At 39.9% G+C, this 14743-nt stretch overlaps 1 pseudogene; it reads left to right on the top strand.

The window, feature by feature from the left end:
- LOC123819606 overlaps positions 1-14743 on the top strand; it is a 55602-nt pseudogene that overhangs the window by 2255 nt on the left and 38604 nt on the right.

Genomic DNA, 14743 nt, shown 5'->3' with positions numbered 1-14743 from the left:
AAATACATTAGATGTTTAAGAAAATTGACAAAATTGCTATTAGAATAAAAGAGTTTAAGAAACCTGTTTCAGTAGCTATATATCAAAAAATCAGATGTGAAATAAGGCTGTAAGTAATTTAAATAATATAAATGGTGTGTATATATCCCCATGTATGAGCCCTGTAACTAATTGACTTTTAGGTTATTTTTATTACCTTGATAAATATCGGTATCCAAGGAAAAGTATAATAGGTAAAAATAAGAAAAGTAAGCTACTTATTCTCACTTTAGGATAGGATCAATGAACCATTTCCAGCTGTTGGTTATCAAAAAAAGACAGGTTGCACCATGGAAAGAAGACAGTAAGTCTGAAGTCTCAGAAGTGCAGGTCTTTGGACAGGACACTTCCCTTCTTCCCCTCACTTGCTTGTCTGTGCAATGGGAAGAATGATATCTAACGTCTCCTTCAAGTCCATTACATTTATGACATTATGAATTTAATTTTCATCCAGATAAATGGAGACCAAGCTTTAATATTCATTTGGCAAGCATTTAGTGGTGGTATGTTCCATAAAGGTCCTATACTGGTTGGTGAGAAAGGATACATGAAGAAATTATAAATTAGTGACCACCCAACTATGTTGGGAATGTTTAGGGGAAACTTTATAGGATAAAATATTTGAGCTGGGTCTTGAGAAAACACATAATACATGTGGAGAATAGAAAAACAGATCCATCATTTTCCTTCCAATGAGTAATTTATGACTCTCAAAATACTTTGCACAATTCCCTTTCCTGCTACTAGGTTCCTCTGATGATTTGAGAACTAGAGAAAGAAAACAAGCTATTTTTTCTGAGAAATCACCCCACTGGGCCAAAGCATATAAAGTAGTTTGTGATGTTATAAAGGAAGACAGGAGTGCAAGGAAACAGGGACTCACGCAGAAACTGAAAATGTTGAAAAATCAATTGGAGTTAAAAGAAGATCGGTCGAGAAGGGAAACAGAGCTGTGGTAGCTCTGAAGGTTAGCTATTGATAGCCCAACTCACGCTGTCCCTAATGGGTCCTTCGAGACATGCCAAGAGGGGATGGTAAAGGTTAGTGGGAAACAGAGCTTCAACTCTAATAGAGACCAACTTCCTCTTGGCACTAAAGAATGTAATTTCCACTTCAATGAGAATGAGAAAGGCCATTGTTCCATAAATAAGTATCTAGGATATTATCTAGTGCTAAGGAAGTAAACTAAAAGAGTATTTCAAGTGAATTTTGGAAATTTTTTTGCTGCGTGTGCTTCATAGCCTTTCTCCCAGATAAATAAGAGGTTAGTTCCAAAACCCTGTGACTTAATACCTGAGGGACCTTGACAAGTCACCTATTTTTCTAAACCTCAGTGTCCTCGGTTGTAAAACGATGCCAATATCAGCATCCTGCAAGAAAGAGTGGTTGTGAAGATAAATTGAGTTAATGGGGATGAAGCACTCAGCACGGGCCTTGTGTAGAGAAGATGCTTAGTAAACACTCATTCCCTGCTCTCTGGAGTAGTTCCTAGCCCACCCAACCAAGCTGTATCAGTCAGGGTCCAATCAGGAGACCGACACCACACAGTGATTTTAATAAATTTAATAGAAAGAATATTAACAATAACAGGGGATTGGAGGAACAAGGGATTAGCCAGTAAGAATTAAAGAGAGCTGTAAGGATATAGAAGTGGCAGATAAAAGGCAGATTCACGACCTCTAAGGGTATGACAGAGCAGGGCGTCTCACCCCTGACATCCCTCACTGCAGTGGCTGAGACCCAGACCTTGTTGAAGAAGTCATGGTCACTGATAGCAGAGAAATTGCTATGGTGCTGCCCCAGCACAAGTTGCTGGAAACTTTTCCTCTATAATTGCTGGGAAAGCTATTCACTGGGAAGTATCTTGCCAGAGGTGTTCCAGAGTGCCAGAGAAAGCTGTTGGTCACACCAGGTGCTCTTGGCCACTGTGCACTGCAGGAGTGAGGTGTCAGAGAAGACAGCTGGGCTGTAGAATCCTATAGTCAGAGAAACAACCACAGTGATGCAGGAACTGGGTGCTGGAGGTGCCATGTGAGCTGCAGGAGCAAGGACTGAAGACATGTGCACTGCAGAAACCAGGTGCTGAGGAAGCTGCACTCACTCAGCACACTGTGGAGTGGAGCTTGCTAGCATCAGGGAAAAAGATCCCTTTCCTCCATTGATTGTCTCTCCAGAACTCTCTGTTGACAAAGCTTGGCATTGTCTCACGTGGCAAAATAGAAATAATTGAAAAGCCCAGATCAGGCTCTTCAAATAATTGAAGAGTCCATTTCACAGATCAGGCAATGAAGAAGAGATTTGTAGCTCAGAGGCACTAAAATGACGTGTCACATGGCTAACCTAGTTTCTCTTTGAGGTGTATCAGTGTGGAATCATTCCCTGTGAATTATCCAAAAGACCCAGTAGGTGTAACAGTCAGGCTGGCTCTCAGGAAGGGCCATCTAGGGATGCTGGCTGTCGCAGGCAGGGGGGATTTCACTTTCTTTCCCTCTGCTTGTGTCCTAGCTCCCTTATATTCCCATAAAGAAGAAATTGCTGATCTTACTCATCAAATTCTGGTCCATACATTTACTATTTGCAAATGGGCAGGAATAATCTGTCATAAATATCAGGAATCGGCATTAGTTTTCTTTCACTTCTTCCCTTCTGTAGTACTTTTGGGAAGATGTCTGTCACTTCTCATTTATTCCACAATATAACCTAAGCATCCTGGTCTGTGTGTCAGGCCCCCGTATCCTGTGGCTGGACAGTGGGTAGTAATATTCCAAGTTTGCAACTAACCAAATGGAAGTGAAGAACTGCAGACCTCCAACTCAGCTTTGCCAACATTTTGCATTTGCACTAATTAGGTACTCACACAAGTAATAAAAAGTCATATTTGCTTCCCATTGGCTTTTTGCCCATGTCTAGCTCCCTGTAGAATTTTCAGGGATGAGCTGTGAGTAGCAGGAGAGGGTTCAGTCATTGCCATGGTTTTGCAGACACCTTCAAAATTCCCTCTTAATTTCTAACAACTGCCATTTTGTTTGGCCAAACACCTAATGTGCTTATAATAATCATTATAAAAAGAAATATTTAACTAGCAGTTTATATTTTTCAACAGAAATATTTATATAGCAACTTTACAAACAACTTTCCACATGTTTACTTAAGTCATCCTCACAACTTTTATATGAGATTATTCTTCTTTTATTTTACACCTAGGAAAACCAAAACTGAGAGGTTAAATACATTTACCAGAATCACATGATTTTTAAAAGGTGGAGTTGGTATCTTAGAGGTGTTCTGCTCTTTAATCTTACGTTCTTTCAGTCAAATAAATACATATATTTTTAGAATTCTTGGCATATATTAGGTATTTCAAAAATGCTGATCCTACAAGTCCTTACACGGCTTGTGCTCGCTGCTTGCTTTGTGCAGGAGGCGGATCTGCCAAGGCAGCCTCTTTTCAGCTCCCATTGCTATGGTAATGCTAATTATTTAACATCTTCTCATAAAGGTCAAGATCCCGATGGAGACCAGGCATAGGGCTCCTGCTATAATGAGCACAGCCTCTGGTGGTGGGAAGGATTCATTCCGATCCCTCCCTGCAGCATTACAGAGTGGTTTTGCCATCCATAATTTTTGTTTATTGGGAAACAAGATAAATTCACCCCAGTGTATTCATGCTGCTTAAACCTCCGCATTTGTTTGCACGAGTTCTCAGGAAATGTCAATCTGAAATGGTGTTAAGAACAGAGGAATCCATTGTTATGGATAGATTCAGAGAGTGAAAAACAGAGAATATCTGATGCTTTCAGAAAGTTTTCCAAATCTGCTGATTGTTGCGGATCAAGAGCTTTTGAACAATGTTCACTTGCTATTGTGGGCAGACCATGTTTACATTGTTCCCTATTCATTCATGAGATATGGCCCACCCACGATTCATTGGCAGGTAGCAAACTTGCATGTCTGTTCTATAGAGAAACAAAATGAGGAAGCATGATACTCTTTTTCTTCCTCTCTCTCTGTTCCTAGGCTATTTCCATGAACGGCTGCAGACCTTGATGGACGACATCCCCTGAGATGAGTGTGCGCTTGAATTCTGGTGAGGACACTTCCTCTGTGTTCTCTCACCCTAGGGGAGGTCTCTGCTTTCTGCAGCATTGATCTCCTGGCAACGTTTCCTCCTTTGCCTTGTTTCTTTACAGCCCTTCCTCATTTTCACTCTTGCAGCTTTCTAATACTACTGTAACCAGGTCCTTCTGTTAGAAATCAGAAAAGGATTTCTATTTTCCTGATTGAACCTAATTGATAGAAGAAACAAATGAATATGTTGATTTTAAAGGGTGGCAAGTGCTTTGAAGGAGATGAAAGGGTAAAATGGAGTTCTTAAGATATTTTTTTAAAGGCTTCTTAAAAAGTGAAGTTATTTGATACCCTGGCCTGATGGCTCAGATGGTTGGAGTGTTGTCCTGTTCTCCAAAGTGTTGTGGGTTCAATCCCCACTCAGGGCACATACCTAGGTTGCAGGTTTGATCCCCAGGCACACACATATGGGAGGCAACCAATTGATGTTCTCTCTCTCTTTCTCTGCCCCTCAACCCCCACCTTCCTCTCTCTCTCTGAAATCAGTAAAATGTATCCTCTGGGGATGATTAAATTAAAAAATATTGTTGCGCGTGGGTCACCGGCCAGCAGTGACCACGGAACGCTGTGGATGGCTCGCCGAAACACACGCGAGAAAAAACAACACATGCACAGAGACAGACTAGTTTCTGTGGGGAAGTAGGGACGAAATGGCCACCCCCCCTAGTGGGGAGCGCGCCGATTTACCGTCCATACCTGCTTTTATTGGGCTCATTTTGCATAATAATTCAGGTAAAGTACAGTATTCATTAGGGGAAGTAAGGAACTATAGAAAACAAAGAACTCTGCCGGTCTATTGAGTTGGGGGTCAAAGAGCTGTAAGACTGAGGAACAAACTAACTTCCTCCTAAGACCCTTCTCATTCAACTGAGAGCATTCTAAACAAAGGAGGTTTCACAGTAATTTACATGTTCTTTCTTAGGCCTGATCACCCCGGGAAATCCGCACTTCTCAGTACCGAGCTGTACCACCCTGTCATTGTTTCAGGCTTAGGTGGAGCAAGGGAACTAAGGCAACCGAGAGATAAGGAGATTTTCTCCCAGACGCTGAGAACTCAGGCTATGTCAAAGCCGAGGAGTGAGGGTCCATCACCCCCTTTTGCTGCAGCCCCCCAAAGTCCTTCTTTTGGGGGGCCTCCCAAAGTGATCGTGCCTGTCTTAGGTCGTTCCCCCGTGGGGAATCTTACCCGTCTTTGGCTAACCCGACCAAGCTTTTTTGGGGTTCAGTTATGAATAAAGCAGCAGAAGCAGCATTCCTGCCAGGAAGATAAGCTTTTGTCTCCTTGCTGGCTTACAGTTCCAAGGGCGTTCCCTTAGCCTTAGCTAGGCGGGGGTTTCAGCCTCTGATACCAGTCAGGGCGGTTCTCAACAAAATATTTTTTTAAAAATGAAGCTATTTGAGCTGCAGACTAAAAAGAAGATAATAATGTGGAGATCTGGGGGAAGTGTGTTTCAGCCAGAGCAGATATTCTTTGGATGATAATTAGTGGTATCTTGAATTAGAAGGTTGGCAGTGGAGATAAAGTGGATGGAGTCAAGATGTATGTCCGGGTAGAATTAAAAAGAATTGTTTATGAAAAATAAAAGTTGGAGAGGGGGGGAGCAATACAAGAGGATGTGCTTGGCTGAACAAGGGCCACCCGGACACACAGGTGGTCATCCTTGGAAGCAGCAAATGTTACCTTATTTGGCAAAAAGAGGCTTTGCAGATATGATCAAGGATCTTGAGGCAGGGAGGATTACCCTGTATTGTCTGAGTAATTCCTAAATGGAATCACCTGTGCCCTTTTTGGAGGGCGATTGGACACGGAAGAGAAGGAAACATGACCTATGGGGGGTTGGGCAGCGTCAGGGGCGAGGATGCTAGGCACTGGCTCTGAAGCTGAGAGGCAGGGGGTCGCCATCTAAAGAGTAAAGGCAGGCCCCAGAAGGTGAAAAGGCAGGGCAACCGATGGTCTCTGAGAGCCTCTGGAGGAAGTGCAGACCCCTGCCACCTGACTGTGGCCTAGTGAGATCCCTTGTGGACTTCTGGCTTCTAAAACTGTGAGAAAATTAATTTGTGTTGTTTTAAGCCACCAAGTTTGTGGTAACTTGTTCTAGGCGTCACAGGAAAGCAATACAGAAGTGTGGTACATTTACTAAAATGAGATGTCCTGGGGAAAGATCAGGCGGGTTTGAAGGTGGGAAGTGTCAAAGAAATATCAGAAGATCATTTTCGAACTTGTTGGCCTAAAGACCTATGAGTAACTCAAATTGAAAAGATTAGTTGGCTGTTGAATCTATTCTACTTGGATATTGGCTGACTTTCTTGGATCTATTGATTGTTGTTTTTCATCAAGTTAGGGAAATATTCAATATTTGTTTTGCTTCAATATTTATTTTGTTTCATTATCTCTTTTTTTCTTATTTCTGGGACTCCCATTACTGAGATATGTTAGACTTCTTGATATTATTCCACAAGCTGTTGAGGCCCTGCTCATTAAATTTATTTTTATTTTTGAAATCTGTATTTAAGTTTGGAAGTTTCTGTTGTCACTGATTCCTTTCTTCTGAAAGCCCTTCTTATTTTCAGATATGATATGTTTCAGTTCCAGGATATTCATTTGGCTCATTTTTAGTTTTCATATATTTTTTGAAATTTCTTATACCTTTACTTATCAGATCCATTTTTTCCTAGTAAATATTTAATGTATTAATTACAGTTGTTTTAAACTCCTTGTTTGCTCATTCTAATATCTGTCTGATTTTATTCTGACTGGTGGTTATTCTGAGTAGAGGCCACAATTTCCTACCTCATCACACACCAGTAGTTTTGACTGTACGTTGAATGATATTTTGTAGAGGCTTTGGATTCTGTAACTTTCCTCTAAAAAATGTTAATTTAGCTATCACATGCATTTAAATTGCTAATGCACATAACTTGATGCTGTGGAGGCTTTGTTTCTGGTTTTGTTAGAGTGGCTGTATTTATTTCAGTTTTTCTCTCAGCTCCAGGGCAAGACTTTAGTCCCGGGAGTGGTTCTGCCTGATGTAAGATGTGGCCTTTCTGGCCGTATCAGTGACAAACCCCAGATTTAAGTTCTCTTATTAGGTAGGACTTGTACTCCAAACTGTGTCTCCCAGTTTGGGGACAGCTACCAGGCAGATACTGAAATTCCTGTTCATTATTTTAGCCCTCCAACTCTTTTATCTTTTTTCTTTTCTGTTCCGTTCTTTGTATGAACTTCATTAGAGCATCATTCTATACATATTCACATGCAGAGTTGGAGGCTGCCCCTTCCGTGGTTTCATCTTCTCATGCATTTACCTATTTTCACCAATTTCTAGCAGCCCTGAACTCTAACCTCAGACTTCTTAACTCTATCTCCTGTCACAGAGCAAACTGGGGAATGCTAGGAGAAAAGCCAGTTAAATGTCAGTCTCACCCCATGTGCTTCTATTCTTGAAAGGCCAGCATTAGCTCCAGTTTCTGTCTGCATTTACTCAGTGCAGAAGCAGAAAGAGACAGGGGTATGTTTGTCCAGAGTTTATCATTGTTATTGGTAGGAGATTTGGTCCAATATAGACTATTCTGCCACACTGTTGCCAGAATTCTGGTGGTTGAATGGATGAATTCTGTTTCAGGAAAGAATTCTGTAGCAGAAATATAAACATGGATATTTACCCATGGGAGAAACAATCCAGGACAGTGCTTCTCATTATTGCTTTCACATTGGAATCACCTGACAAAAATTTTAATCTATTTGACCAGCCTATCCAAAACCAACTAAGTTTTTGAAACTCATTTTCACCAGGGGCCACATCAGCCTCATGGTTGCCTTCAAAGGGCCAAATGTCATTTTAAGACTGTATAAATGTAACTACTCCTTAACTAGGGGCAAGGAGCTGCTGCCAGATAGAAACAAGGTGCCGGGCCAGATAAAACAAGCTAGAGGGTCAGATTCTGCCCTTGGGCCTTGTGTTTGCCACCTGTGAACTAAATCAGAATCTCTGGCATTTGGACCCAGATATCAGTAGTTGATGAATTCCCCAGGTGATTTAGATGTACACCCAGTGTTGAGGACCCTTGACCTCATAAGGGGGTGAAGGGTACGAGTAGATTCAGAAGTAGATTCAGATTTTAGCTCCAGGGTTATTCGGCAGTGGAAACAGGAGGATCAACCAGAAGAAGGTGCTGTCATCAAAGCCGAGAGAAGGGAGTGTTTCTCTAAGTGGAAAAATGTTATCAAACATGTTAAATGCTGCTGCTCAGACTTAAGTTGAGGACTGAAAAGCAGTAGTGTTTTGCAATATTGAACTTTTTGGTGACTGATGCACTAAAATAAAGGCAATGTGTTTAATGTTAACTGGGATGAAAGTAGATGCACCAGGTTGGTATATACACTCTCTGTCTCAGATGTGAAAACAAAGAAAATTGTATTTCTGTAACTGCTCTCATCCAGCTCTTGAGCTTCTACTCTTGCATGGTCATGAAAGAAAATAAATTGTCCACTGTAGTTTCATTTCTTCCAGTTTGAAACAGCCTCTTTCAAGTTGAGTCAGCCTCTTTGAGATACTTATCCATGGCCATAAGTTGGATCAATTCTTCCTTTTTCCCTCTGCTGTTTTCTACATGTATATGGTATGGGGATGGGGAGACTTAAATTTTGGGGTAGCGTGTATACAATCTGAGATGTTAGGGATAAAGAATGATGGATGTCCTATGAGCCTTCACAAGCCTCCTTGTATGTGTCCGTCACTTGCCAAGGCACAGGGCAAGTTACTCTGCTTGTCAGGTTCTTGGTTCTTGCACCTGCTGTTGGAATCTGTGGTCATAGCTAAAGTCTCAGACCTTGAAGTCTACCAGGTCTGTATTCCCTTCAACAACGCTTCATGCCTCAATTACTTTCCCATTTCCTCACTATTAATTCCCCATTGTATATCTAAAACCAATCTTAAGTTTTTTTAAAATAAGGACTTATTAAAGATGAAACTTTAGTAACAATAAATGGGAACACAGCAAATACCATGTAAATTGTTAGACTGTACAAAAATATCAAAGCATATTTATATTAGAAGCTTAGATTCACTAGATCAAGACAAAGAGATATCCAATAGGAGTTATGCCTCTCACCCAAGTTTTGCCTTGATAATTCATCATTTCCTTTTATCTTCCTGATCTCTCATCTTAGGAACTGCTTGTTCCAAAGATAACTGACTCTGATTACTCCTTCCTACAATTATCAGAATATAATAATTCCAATACCCGTAAAAAGAACATACCGTCAAGTGGCTCATTTTGTTAAAAATTTAAATAACAAAATATAAAAAATATTAAGTGAACAGTGTTAAAATAAAAATATGACTTCAAACAATTAAAGTGGTAGACATAAAAACTTGAATATATAAATGTTTGAATGCAAGACATACATTGTTAGAAATACAATTGAAGTGAGAGATACATAAATAATTTGAATAGTAAAATTAGTAAATTTGAAAACATAAGGGATTTTTTTTCAAGGACTCGGAGAATGTTTCTAAAAGTTTGACTTGCTTCAAAGGAAACACATAGAAAATCTGTTACTCAAACTAATTGATTTGTTTCTGCATTCACTGTGACTGAAGGTCTACCTGCTGTGTTTAGTGATTGTACTTACAGGTGGTCTTTGTAAGGCTGATAGATGTGGGAATTCCAGGCTCACTATGGAGCTGAAACAAACAATACAAACTGCAGCTGACTAGATGGCCCAAGGTCTACACCTGAGAAATATTCTTAAGCATGAGTCCAGGGGATAAATGAATAGATGTCATAAGGTTAAAAAAATTAAGACATGCAGAGGAGCAAGTGCAAATAATTATGATGAATTGATATTACCCAGAAACTTACTACTAACCATGCAGTCCCTAGGACCTCATCAACATTAGGAGCACATTAAAATGCAGTCACAGCCCTGGCTGGCATAGCTCAGTGGATTGAGCGTGGGCTGTGAACCAAAGTGTCATAGGTTCGATTCCCAGTCAGGGCATTTGCCTGGGTTGCAGGCCACAGCCCCCAGCAACCGCACATTGATGTGTGTGTGTGTGTGTGTGTGTGTGTGTGTGTGTGTGTGTGTCTCTCTCCCTCTCTCAAAATAAATAAATAAAATTAAAAAAAAAGAATGCAGTCTCAGACCCCATCACAGACCTGTTGAATCATAATCTGTTTTCTTAAAAAAGATTTTATTTATTTATTTTTTAGAGAGAGGGGAAGGGAGGGGAAAAGAGAGAGAAACTTTAGACAGTTGCCTCTTGCATGCACCCTGACTGGGGACTGAACCTGCAACCCAGGCATTTGCCTGGACTGGGAATTGAACCAGCGGCCCTTGGCTTTGTGCAACACCCAACCAACTGAGCCACACCAGTCAGGGCCAAAATCTCTGCTTTAATAAGCTCTCCAGATGATTTCAAGGCACAATGAAGTTCAACAGTTAATCTACAATACAGCTAAATACAAAGCAAAGCTTTCTAGGTAGAGTCCAGAATTTATAATTAAGTTCTTTATTATTACAAAGCTAACTTGGATAGCATATGATATCAAGAAGTGGAGAATAATACAAGAGAGGAAATTATTTTAAAAGGCTAATGCAATAATTTGGCCTCATTGTGGCATGTAGTGGGGGGAGGTCAGAGGCAGTGGATGATAAATGTTTACTGGGAGATACGAGTCATGTAGGAATGAATTTATATTTGTGTTAATTCTGGTTACAGACTCTTTGACCTGCAATACCTCTCCTCTGATGAGAGTCCATGCCTCTCCTTTGGGAACACTAGAAGGAAATGGAATGTATTTCTAATTGAGTTGCAAAAGCCCAGGAATAGCACTGAATGCTCAAAATAAACATTAAATACCAACTTAAATATTTGTAGTTAACAGAGATTGAAATGGAAGGCACACTTGGTTATTTAGCCAGGGTCTTAAATCCTGAGTTTTATCACACCTAATAAATGAGGCTTGGATAAATCGAAAGTCTGATATGACAGCTGCCAAAATCTTACCTTCAAGAGAGTAGTCAATGTTAAACATCAGGAGATTAAACCTAAGCTTGGAGTTACTACTCCCCACATAGCTTTACATAATCTGACAATTTTCTGCCACTGAATTGGCTTTGGTAAAGGTTTATTGGCTCATAATTATGGTTTCTTTGTTTCTATTTGTTCTTTCATCAAACATTTATTAGCACTTTTTATGTATCAGATAATAACTAGGTGTTGGGCATAGAGAACTGAATGAGGCCAGTCCCTGACCCTTGCGTGTCAGGGGGTGGGGAAGCATTCACACAAATAGGGATATTGTTGGAACTGAGGTGGATTGTGGGATACTCAGCTGGTGCCTGAGAATGTCTTGTTGGAATGGGGGGAACTTCCCCCATGGTGGAATTGGATCCAGGACCTTTTGTATGGTGTATCTCTTGTAATATATAAGAATATAATAACATATTCTTATATATTAAAATCTTAGACCAAGGATATCATAAATTTCAATATACTTTGATTGTTATCACTTCAATTATTAGCCATTAACAGAAAAATCAACATGACTAACAGAATAATTTTCTGTGTTGTAGTTAAACCCAGAATTTCTGAGAAGTGGGAAGGGATATACCACTTGATTTTCTTTGGAAAAAAAATCAGGAAATTCAAGAAAAAATGCACGAGGGTAGATACTGCAACTAGAACAGTAAGACAAGTATGAGGGAGCAGAGCTTAGTGGTTAGGAGCACAGGTGGGGGAGTCACATGATCTGTCCATTATTAGCTTTGTGACCATGAAAAATTGCCTGTTGTCTCTGAATTTCAATTCTGCCATCTTCAAATTGGGAGGAATAACAGCATTAAAAATTTTAGAATTGAATGTGTTTATATTTGTAAAGCTCTCAGAACAGTGTCTTGTATGTAGTAAGTAGGATATAAGAGTGTATTGAATAAAATAAATGATATAGAGATGCAAAGTTGGCAGTATGCTTCCAGGTAAGACCTGGCTAATTCTGAATGAGTGATTCAGGGAACTTTCCTTGATACAAGTGATATTTTAGGTGGCTTTGCCTACTGTTGCTGTCAGGTTTTTGCCACATACTCTAATGTTTGTTGAGTTGGGATGGATCTTTTTGGATGATTCTTATTGTAAGCTTCAATGACCTCCAACATAGTAAATGGTAAGGCAAAGGACCCTTTCACTATGGTAAAAAAAAAAACACACCCAAGATTAGATACATGATAGAGGTAAACATAAGCCATCTAGAAATTATTTACCATGATGACTAAAGAGGAGAGTGTCTATATTCCCCTGACAGCCAATGCCTGTGCCACCAACCCAGGCTTCCTCAGGGTAGGGAAATGGCATTCTTACTTTTTCAGCTTGGAAGAAGGAAGGGGGACACGGCACAGATACAGAAGCCTGTGACCCTAACACTGTGGTCCAATGTGTATCCTTGATCCTATCTCATTCTTAGGGAACCAGTGACACTGGGGTACAGAGGGCAGCCTGAGAAGCCTTCAGAGGTCAACTTTCTCCTAGTTTTGATTCTTTTTTGTATTAACCTGATGAGCGTCAGTTCATTGGCCAGTTGGAAACATCCCTGACCCACTTAGGAAAGGAAACAGATTGGTGGGTTATCAGAAAACACCTCCTACAGCTTCATAGGGCCACATTTCTGATTTTTAACAAGTCATATGTAGTCATGTGCTTTCAAAGTCCGCACACCTAATTTATGCGAGGCAATGGGAATGCAGTGATAAGGACAAAGCAGGTGAGAGTTCTTTCAGCTCTCAGAGCACAACTGTGTAAATTACAAGTTATATCGTGCTGGGATCAAATCAGTCAGAAAGACCTGACTTAAAAGCAAATGCTGTAGAAGAACAACACTGTCTCAGTGCAAAAAGAGATTTTACCACAGAATAAATAGTAATGAATTAATGAAAGCAAGATTAACAAGATCATTTACAAGTGAGAGAGGAAAATCAAATTTTAATACAGATATGTAATTTAAGTGAAAAAATATAGAAGTTCCTATCACAGACATGCTTGACAAAATGAAGTGTTTATATTCTTGCATTTAGAAGATATGTTGTCAGACATTCTTCCTTCTTAGAAAGTCTTATTTTGTTATAATAATTATTGATAAATATGGAAAAGGGCTCTTAATCAACATTGACAAGAAACAAAGCATGCACAATTCATCTTTCAAAAAGTCATTTTCCGTCTGGCTAGCATCTTCATTTATATGCCTGTGGTTGTAAGAAATATATATTCTCGTTCCTTCAATTTCTTGTCTTGCTGAGCAAGAAATTTTCAACAGAATATTTCCATTCTTTAAGTGCATATGTCCATAAATATTATTTAACCCACATTTTATAACTAAAGTGTGTCAGCGTAATTAAAATTTCCTAATTTTGATTTCCTCAGAGTTTGTAATCTTGTAGGGACCAGTTGTACTGGCAGATCATCCCCTTAGGCCATCATGAAAATCCCTTTACATACTGTCCCCAAAATGGGTCAGTGCAGGAAGTAATTGAGTGACCCCAAGGGTATACTATATATTAAGATAAATTATCCAAGTTTCTATTTCCCTTTTCCTTCCTATTCACTAGATAAATTCATACAAGATCTGTCAGCTAACAGCAGAGCCCAAAACACAGAAGGCCACCAATTTAAAATGCCCTAAATTTGCCACTAAGCCTGTTCATTTTAACAGTATTAACCCTTTGTTATGCTAAGCAAAATAAGCCAGGCAGTGAAAGACAAATACCATATGATCTCACCTTTAACAGGAAGCTAAACAACAAAACAAACAAACAAGCAAAATATAGTCAAAGACACTGAAATAGAGAACAGACCGACAGTGACCAGAGGGGAGAGGCGAGGGAATTTCAGGGGAGAATGGGAAGGGTTTACAGGAACAAATATAAAGGACACATGGACAAAAACTAGGGGGCGGGTGGTAATGGGAGGGAGGTGGGGAGGGATGGGTGGGTGGGCTGGGATGGGAGTAAAAGACAACTGTACTTGAACAATGATTAAAATAAATTAAAAAAAAGAATAACAATAAAGTATTTTAATGGAAAAAATATTAACCCTTTGTGTTGTATAAACTCTTTTTACCACAGGGAGATTTAATAGCTGACATGAAAGCTTGTCTTCCTTTTTACAGATAAATTACTATCCTAGATCATGTCTAAAAACACTTTCCCTCTTGTATTTTCTTCTTCTGTTATATAGTCTCAGTCCAAGGAGAGCTCACTGAGGTGTCTTGGTAGAGAACCAGGGGTTTCTTCTTCATCAGTAGTATCCCCATTAAGGCCTGTGTCCCTCCACTGGATGGAGTTGGGCCTTGCAGCACGCCACAAGGACTTCTTCCAACTAGAAAACCCTCCCACATTCTTGTAAAGTTCCAGAGAGACCCCAAGGCACGTAAGAGCATCACAGCACCGGCCCCACACTACATCCACAGATGCTCAGGACCCATGTGATATTGGCAGCCCCTAAAATCTAAGCATATTCCCATGAGCAAATGTCATAAGACAGATTCTTATTCTATTAAAATAATATATAACTTCAAAGAC

Source organism: Phyllostomus hastatus, unplaced genomic scaffold (assembly GCF_019186645.2).
Source record: "Phyllostomus hastatus isolate PE091 unplaced genomic scaffold, TTU_PhHast_1.1 phas_contig_34, whole genome shotgun sequence".
In the NCBI taxonomy this organism is placed as follows: domain Eukaryota; kingdom Metazoa; phylum Chordata; class Mammalia; order Chiroptera; family Phyllostomidae; genus Phyllostomus; species Phyllostomus hastatus.
Note: the sequence above shows the minus strand (reverse complement) of the source record. Positions and strands in the feature narration are given on the sequence as shown.